Here is a 9,228-nt window from a genome sequence, read left to right on the forward strand (position 1 = left end):
CCTGGGAAGTAGCGGAGGCGCCGCTGTTGTGATCTGGGGGTGGGAGTGGGGCTTGGGGGAAGGAAGTACCCGGCAGTGACACCGTGTCCCCCACGTGGCTTCTTTTCTTGTCTCTGAGACCCCAGGTGATCAGGGAACAGCTTGGAAAGGTACAATTTAAGACAACTGAGGTGCATGCTGCTGCCCAATTGCAAAGAGACAGCAGGGCGTCTGATGTTGCCATGTGTGGTTACTCCTGTATAAAGGCAGGCAGGGTTGGAGTGATGGGGGTTGTCTTAGAGAGTCGACGTCTGCATAAAACAAAGCACTGGTTAAATGACTACTTCCGGGGTCTAGGCTAGAACCCAGTGGCACGGTGAATCTCCATGAGGTTTTCAGGTCTCTAACTCAGCTTTTCTTTTTTCCTGTTTATAATTTTCCTGCTTGTTTAGCTAAGACTTTCATTAACCTGCCAGCTCAGCAATTCACATCTGTTAATATTTTGAGATTACAGTTAGCCTGGGCCAACTAACTGGGCCTTCAGGAACAGCAGAATTTACAAGCTCTGTGCAATTGTGCCGGATTCCAAACGGCTGCAGTGAGTACCTCCCTGCCCAGTCTCTCTGTCTCTCTGTCTCTCTGTCTCTCTGTCTGTCTCTCTCTCTCTCTCTCTCTCCCTCCCTTCCTCCCTCCCTCCCTCCCTCCCCGTTCTGATTACGGCAAGTTATGTAAATCGAGCTGGAGAAGATTTAATTTAATCAACCCGTGGGTTTGCTTATATTTGTTTGAATATTAACTGCCATCTATATGTAAAAGACCAGAGAGGGACCAAGTCGGTTGCTAAGCACCACAGCCAAATCACTGACACTCTTCTCATCAGCAGATCCCTTAACTCCGGCTCAAGGCTGTGGAAGGTTGGGTGTGCACCTTCCACGTGCCTGAGGTAACTCTAGAAACCTGCTGCTCCTTTAGAGACTCTCAGGAAGACGTCCATTTCACTAACCATTTATGGAGATGGGGGGAAAGGGATCGAAGGAAGTGGGGGAGGGGTAGTATTTTCTTCCTAACCATTTGTGTTTACTCCAGACCAGCTGCATTGCTTAGCTTCCAGGCCAGAAACCAGGCTGAGGTGGAGGTGGGACTGGGGATTGGCTGGTGTTATTGGAGTGTTAAGCAATCAGAGAAAAGAGAAACTTCTCTAAATTATGACCCAGGGGTTGGGGATTTAGCTCAGTGGTAGAGCGCTTGCCCAGCAGGCCTTGGGTTTGGTCTTCAGCTCGGGGCGGGGCGGGGCGGGGGTGGGGGAGTGGGGTGGGAACAAAATCAAACAAACAAAAAAAGACAAAGTAACAACCCAGGGCACTGGTCAGGGAGCAGAGGGGGCTACTAAGTAAAGCAGCTTCTCTGGGCCATAGTAGACCTCAACAAAAAATATTACCTCACGAAGATGCCTTTTGGTGGCAGGAAGTGGGAACTGGGGTTTTGTAGGCTTCTAACTGCACTGCAGGTGCATCTTGAAGGCAGAGGCATTATTTAGCATTTACAAAACCAGCAAAGTCCTTCATTCCAAGACCGACCAGACCTGGAAATGATTTACACCCCACCTCAGCCAAGGGAGTCAGGAAGAGAATTTTGAGTCTGGGTTGCTATTGTCACAATGCCAGCTCGGAAGTGCAGCGATTGGCTGAGACAAAGGGCTCCACAATTAACACTAAACACAGGCAGCTGGCTGCATTTTGATTAAAACCCGGGATCAAGAGCTCTGGCAATCTGGACTTTGGTGTTGGCTGGAGCTTTATTCCCTCATGAATACCACGGGCAGTTGTTAGTGCTTTGGACCCTCTTTTCTCTGTGTTTGAAAAAACTGGCAGAAACCTTCCCAGGTGAAGCAATTTTGTGTCCATTTTCACCTGGTGGACTGTCAGCTGGCTCTGGGTGGTGGAAACACCGAAGACAGGACGGACCCACGTGAGCCCCGTCTAGGGTCCTCACCCCACGTCACCCACCCCCACCATTTCAGAAAACGGAGAGATTTAGCTCCTGAAGCAGCCTGCTCTTCCAGGGGTGTGCTACACTTCATGGCTCTTTGGCCCCATCTTATGGACAACTGTATTATAAATTGGAGATAAATGGTGGGTCCCGCTGGGCAGGTGCCCCAGAAATTTGATTTCTTATTATACAGTCAAAGTGTAATGGTGACTCGGTTTCTCCAGAGCGCATTCAGGAATAGCCTAGAGTTCAGAAAAATCAGTGGCGAGTGTGGAAATATTACGAAGATGAATATGGGAACTGAACCATTGTGCACGGTAACGTGATGACTGTGGTAAAGAGTGTGGTGTGTCCAACTATTGTTACTAGCATTTGGGAAGCCTCTCTGAGGTTGCCAGATGGTACAGGGGGAAATAGGGGGCCCATTTTGGGGCTTTTAGTCTCTTTAATAAAAGAATTTAAAAGGGGACCCAAGGAAGTGGCTCGGTGGTTAAAAGCGCTGGGTAGTCTTGCTGAGGATCCAGGTTTCATTCTCAGCACATCCACCATGGCTCATACCTGTCTGTAGCTCAGATTCGAACGGATCTGACACCCTCTTCTAGCCCCTGTGGGTACCAGACACTGAAGTAAGACATAAACATATATCCAGGCAAAACAGCCATATGCATGGTTTTCAAAAAGAATGGCTGAACACACAGGCTTGGAGACACCTTTACTAGACATCCCTTTCAAGTGGGCAAGCTGTAATCTCTGCATCTTTAAAGAGGAGGGGCCTTGAGGAGAGAAAAGAAAAACACACAGTTTAAGTTGGTATGGAGGTTGGGCATGTGGAAAAGCAGCCACAGGGCAGTGGAGTAAGCTTGAGTAAGACAGACCCAACGTTGAAGAAGCCCAAAGTGCTGGCAAAGAATCCTAAGACATGAGCTAGAAACGAGGAGGGAAGTTAGGCTTTTCCAAATAATTCAGACAGCAGATACACTCACAAAGCTGCATGGCAGCTAGGGGTGGGATTCTGGGAAGGACCCCACCCGTCTCTTCAGCATAACTCAAGGTGAGCCAGCTTCCCAGGGGTGATGTTGCCTTCCTGGAGGGTGGTCTGCCCAGCTTCCCAGGGGTGATGTTGCCTTCCTGGAGGGTGGTCTGCCCAGCTTCCCAGGGGTGATGTTGCCTTCCTGGAGGGTGGTCTGCCCAGCTTCCCAGGGGTGATGTTGCCTTCCTGGAGGGTGGTCTCTTGGCTTGGTGATTGACACAGGCCAATTGGAATATTAAGTCTCCATGCAGGCCAGAGATTCCCCTCTTGTCACCAGAAGGAGCTCTCCTTTAATGGGCTTGTACTACTTACCTGGACAACACAGCTTCTGTTCTTGTCCCCAGAAGGAGCTCTCCTTTAATGGGCTTGTACTACTTACCTGGACAACACAGCTTCTGTTCTTGTCACCAGAAGGAGCTCTCCTTTAATGGGCTTGTACTACTTACCTGGACAACACAGCTTCTGTTCTTGGTTCTGGGGGTTGAGCTCAGAGCTATGAACATGCTAAGCAAATGCTCTACCATGGAGCCGTGCCCAGCCCTGTAATGTGCTCTTGGAAACTGCTAAGGAACTGCGTGTTACTTCTTCCCACAAATAGAAAGCAACACAAGGCACTATGTACCTTAGTTAGCCAGGTGAGTCACTCCACAACACATATACTCTTTAAAACATTATATTACAGGCAGCAGGTACATATGGTTTTATAAAACAAAGATGATGACTGTGTTTTTCTCATGAGGCACAGGAATCAAATGCAGGACTTAAAAGGGAGCTGCCCGATGGTCTGTCTCATGTACAGGTCTACAATCCTCAGTTGCCTGCATCCATCATCATCGCAATAGTGTCTCATCTCTTTCAAGAAAGCGAGGTCATATTGATGTAAACTTTATGAGTGTGTGCTATAACTATTCCATTCAAGCTTTGTATGTGTGTATATGTAGAGGAAAACCTGGTATGTAAGGGTTTGGTAGCATTCAAGGTTTGGGGCATCCACTTGGAATCTGTCTGACGAGTACAGTCTATGGTATGAAGAAGATCCAGATTTTATACTTTCAATATACTGAATGTTTTTTTTTTTTTTTTTACAAGCTTTCCAAGTGTGAGAGATGAGAAAGAAGCCTGAAGCACCTGTGTCCATCTTTGTATCGTAATGAGGCTGTTTCCCCTAGGTACGGCATGACCTTCAGCCCTCTTGTAGAGAAACTCTGTGCACATGCACAGGATGCCCAGCTCCACAGTCATGGGGACAGAATAAACCAGAGGATATAGTAAAAACACAAGATTTTGTTTTCCTCACAGATGTGGACAAAGGAAGGAAGGTGGTTCTAAATCAGGTCAAGTCGGCAATGCCAACTAACCATCTCATTGGGTCTCCGGTGTTTGTGTTGGGGATGCTGGTATTCATTACATAAAACCAACCAACCAACCAACAAACAAACAAACAAACAAACGTGGTTGTTCATGAGCCCCTACCTGAGAGGCTAGCTACCTACCACTCCTGTCTTGTTCCCTCAGGATGGTGCTAAAATAGACAGGAGATGGAAGATGCCAATTAGAGGAGGCAGAACACCAGTGAGGTTGCATTTGTATGAGTCGTTACCCAAGCTTGGGTGAGACTTTTTGATGATGACGTTTTGAGTCACTCATGCACCTCCATCTTTCGGTGTTTCCCTAGTTGAGCTCCGTAAGGCCATTCTTTCATCATTCTGGACTTGTGTCATTGGCCCCAGTGAGTGCTACAGAACTTGTCATCACAGGAAAGGTAACACAGCACTCAGCATTTCAGATTCCTTCTTGAGGCTCCTCCGTCCCCAGAGGGCTTCCAGCTAAATGGGAAGGGCTGCAACCTTGGCAAAGAAGAGAGGACCTAGGGTCCTTTGCCTTCCCTCCACATCTTTAATTGTAGGTGGGCATGCTATTCTCTGAGCTTGCTCATGGGATTCAAGCATGCCATGGATTCCATGGTCTCATGCGGAGTCATGCATAGAAAACGTAGGTCAGCACAGGTCTTCTCAGGTGCACCGAATCCTTCTGTGGAGAGACAAATTCCTGGCTCCTCTACAGCTGCACACCGTAAGGGGTTCTCACTATCTCTGAATGCTCTACTGTGTTGAATGCAGCAGTACCTAGTGAACAAATTCCTCAGACATGCCCAGCAGCACCACTCCCATGTCCATCCACAGCCAGGGTGCAATGCAAGGCAGAGCTGAGACGCTGCAACGGGCTTCTTCAGTCTGTCTTCAATCTCTCCTGCTTCCGTTTTGTTTTGCTGCTGTCATAAAATATCCTAAAAAAAAAGCAGCCTGGGGAGAAAGAGTGTGTTTTCAGTCACAGAACAGGTCACAGGCCATCACTGTGGCAGAATCTAGGCAGGAGCTTGAAGCAGCCAGACACATCCACAGTCATGAGCAGAGAGAATGCTCACACCTGGGCCTCCTGCTTAGCTTGCTTTTCTCTGCCTTTACACAATTCAGGACTCAAACCCAGGGAGTGTGATGCCTCCTTTGAGGCCTGTTTTTCTCATGTTAATTAACATGAACAAAAGATAACCTCCCACAGACAAACTCAGAAGGGAAGATCTAGACAACCCCTCTTTGAGACTCCTGGAGACCTGTGGTTCTAGATTGACAGTTAACATGTAAAATCACATTTCTCCTTCCATATGCTCTCAGAGCCAGAAGAGGCTTTTCTCCTTTGTGCACACCAATCCCCCGCCCCCTTGAAGTATCTCTCATTCTTTGCATAATGGGAATATAGAGTCAGTCTTGCCAAGTCTGGCTTAGACACTCACAGAAGTGTCAAAACCATCCTATTTCTAGGGAACTTAAAAATGCATTTCTTTTCCCAGTAAAAGAGTTGAAAATCAACTCTTTCTTTTCGTGCTTCCCTGATGTAATTATTTAAATCCTCTTACAAGAAAATGGAGCTTTTGGAAGAACGGAGGAGAGCACATACTTTGAAATACTGATTAAGAAGGACGCCAACATTTTTTAGTTAATTAGATATTGAAATACAGTGATAATGATACCATCTTTATTCTGTTATACTATTATTGTTAGTCTTAGGGATGCAGGCAACTTATTGTCTAGATATAACCTTGGGAAGTCAGCTATGTTATCGCTCTTATGTCCTTTTGATGGCTTTCCCTGACCACTCACTGATGTTGGGTGATGTTTGGTTTTGCACTAACAGTGGGCTGGATAAAGTGACTGCCGCACAAGCGTAGGACCCAAGTTCAAATTTTTAGCACGCTGTTTGAACAGCTGGGGATGGCAGTACATTTACGTGACTTCAATGATGGGGAGGCAGAGACATGAGGACCCTAGAGAATTGCTGGCTGCCAACCCAGCCAAGCAGGGAAGCACCAGGTCCTCAGTGAGACCCGGTTACAAAAAATAATAAGCGGAATGATAGAAGACACTCAACCTCTGACCTCCAGATGTGTTCACAACAGCACACACAAGCGCATGCCTGAGTGTGCCCGTTTCTATATAGATCATACCCATCATCCCCACACATAAATTAAAAGGTATGGAAAAGCTGGGGAAGCCGGTGCATTTAACAGGGACCTATTTTTCCATAGCAAATGTTGAACTCTTGTATAGACCTTCCTGGCAGTCAGCTCCTTCAGGGAAGCAGTGTTGACCTTTCCATACAAAATGGCCTTTGTGGTTTAATCCTGACCTAAACCTTCAAGATGCTCCATATTCATATTCCCGGGGTGTCTTACAGCAGACCACTGACCTCTTTAGATTTGTCTCTCCCTGCCCTCCTCAAATGACAACAAGCAAGATCATCCCAGGACAGGCTCTGTCTCTTCTCAGGGCTGCTCTTGGATACCATCCACCCTTCTTGACTTAACTTACTTGCTTCTTGTCCCCAAAATGTTCCCTAACTAAGCAACTTCTGTCTTGTGTGTAGTTGAGAGGGAGGGAGGGGAAGTAGTTCTCAACATGGTGTAAGCCTTTGAATAATAATAATAATAATAATAATAATAATAATAATAATAATAATAATAAAATAGCCCGAAACAAAGCAATAGACTTTTCACAGGTTTTAGTTCATCTAAGATCAGTGGAAAATTCTAGTCTTCTGCTTGGTGAGTGTGTGCGTCTTTGCATCTGATAGGTGGGGATTCCAGAGGAGTTTAGATGCAGCCTGGGAGAGCTGCCTTTCACCAGACAGAGATCGTGAACAGCTCCTCTCAGTCCCTTGCTGACACTGTTCCCTCCACTTTAACCAGCGTAGCACGGTTTGGGATGACATTTTAGATTCTGTTCTGCTTTTTTATGGAGCATTCTAGTAATTACAGGTTATCGTTAGGTTGCTTCTCCGGCCGTCACAGGGATGGGATGATTGCAGGCCGGCGAGGGCAGGAGCATTCTTACCACCGGATTTCAGACTGTCTGTCCCCTGATGGCCAGCAGGACCAAAGCATCAAAACCCCACAAGAGAACTCAGCAGAAAGAAGCAGCAGTGGCTTATGCACTTTCTGGGCACCTACAATCTTACACGATGATGGAGATTTGAGATAACGTACAAGCTGCCACATCATGTCTGTGGCCCGGGAGCTGTGAGGACAGGTGACTAACACACAGGATTTCAGAGAGTAAGGGTCTCCTCAGAATGGCAGGTGTGCAGGACAAAGCAGTAGGAACCAGGATGAAGGTCAGGGTTTTGTTGTACCTCAGGCTGTAGCTCCCTGATATGTGATATCAGTGAAGGCTGGGCTCAGGGTTATAAAGAAGAGATGGTGTTCTCAAAGACCCACACAACAGAACGATGGAATTTTCTGAGAATGGACATCAGGGTTGGGCAGAAGCCCCCAGGTTGGAAGTATGAACAGTCGTCCAGTGTCAGGACACTGAGAGCAGGCACCAGGGAGGGAACTGAGTAGGAAAGTCTTGGAACATTGGAACCACAGGGCCCACAGCCTTCAAGCCCTCAAGGAAGTGATGTTCAGAGTGTGAAGGCTTAGTTCGACTCACCAGCCCCAGAGCCTGGCCTGCTGCTCCTTTTTACTGTGAAAACACCATGACCTCTGGTCTTCTGGTCTCAGCACGGGAAAGTATCCCTGTCTACAGGAAGTCACAACTCAATAAAACTAACTCAATATTTGTTAGGTTCTCTTTGATCGTTTTGACCTTGGGCCTTGTGTCTTTGTTCTCTCCCTGTCGGAGGAAGCATTAAAATAAAGGCTGACGCATGAATCGGATTGATGTGGATAAATCGGTGGTTAATCAAATAAAGACCATTGCTTCCCTCTTTTATCCCCTGAAAGCATGGCCCGGATAATTTGCAATTATATCCAAGAGGGTATTAGACAATTAGTGCAAGCAAGCTTAAAATCATGCTCTTTGAGATCAAACGCATGCAATTGCTTCCCTGACAGAGACCTGTCCAGTGTTGTATTTTACTCAATTCTTCTCATTGGATGTTAGCAGCAAAACGCCATAGAACTCCTTAGAAATGCAAATGAGTAGAAGTTGAGGAGACTTCATTGGGAGAAGCACCTAGTTCACACCATTTTGGCTAAGCTCCAGTCATGTGGATGGAATGTCCAACACAGCTTTTCCTCAGTGCTCCATTGCAGCATGTGGTACTAGGCATCAGATGGGACCCTGGCTAGGCGTGACGACCGGTGACTGAGCTTTCCACGCGGGACTCTGGTGTATAGGTTGGTCTTCCTCACAGAATGGCATCGACCCCATTCCAACAGGAGGTGTTCAGAAAGAAGGATGTGGAAGTGGCCAGCCCTCCAAAGGCTAGACACACCTTTACCACATTTTGTTGTGGCACACACAGGGCCAGCTCATTGGAGAAGAGGAGAAATGAATTCTACTAAGCTTGAGAGTGGCATGGGTGAGCCCAGGCTTTGCCGTGGCCACCATGATTTCCTCCCATATAGGAAGTGTATGTAGTATGCTGCTTGTATATTTGGGTCCCCAAAATTGTTTGCACGAGAGAGTTCGCACGACCACCTGCCCGTAAGACACTGAGGGACCCTGCCCCCAGTTGGTTCTGATTGGTAAATAAAGATGCCGGAAGCCAATGGCTGGGCAGGGCAGGCAGAGGTTCCTGGGCTTGGGACCAGGAGAGAAGAAGATCCACCATACTGGGAGAGGTGGAGGAGAGGAGATGTCACACCTGAGAAGAGTGCAGGACAGAGAGTCATGGCCCCCATGTAGGAGCCAGGAGCATCTGGCCAGGAGGGCTACTCAACTGGGTCC

General features: G+C 47.3%; 1 long non-coding RNA gene across 1 annotated transcript; it reads left to right on the forward strand.

Moving 5' to 3' along the window:
* Positions 1-254: 254 nt before the first annotated feature.
* Positions 255-8,184, forward strand: LOC143443234 (uncharacterized). Its single transcript, XR_013112010.1, has 3 exons — positions 255-577; positions 4,088-4,167; positions 7,322-8,184. It is a non-coding gene; the product is annotated as an uncharacterized LOC143443234 (long non-coding RNA).
* Positions 8,185-9,228: the final 1,044 nt, after the last annotated feature.

The sequence above is a fragment of the Arvicanthis niloticus genome, chromosome 8, assembly GCF_011762505.2.
Source record: "Arvicanthis niloticus isolate mArvNil1 chromosome 8, mArvNil1.pat.X, whole genome shotgun sequence".
Taxonomy (NCBI): Eukaryota; Metazoa; Chordata; class Mammalia; order Rodentia; family Muridae; genus Arvicanthis; species Arvicanthis niloticus.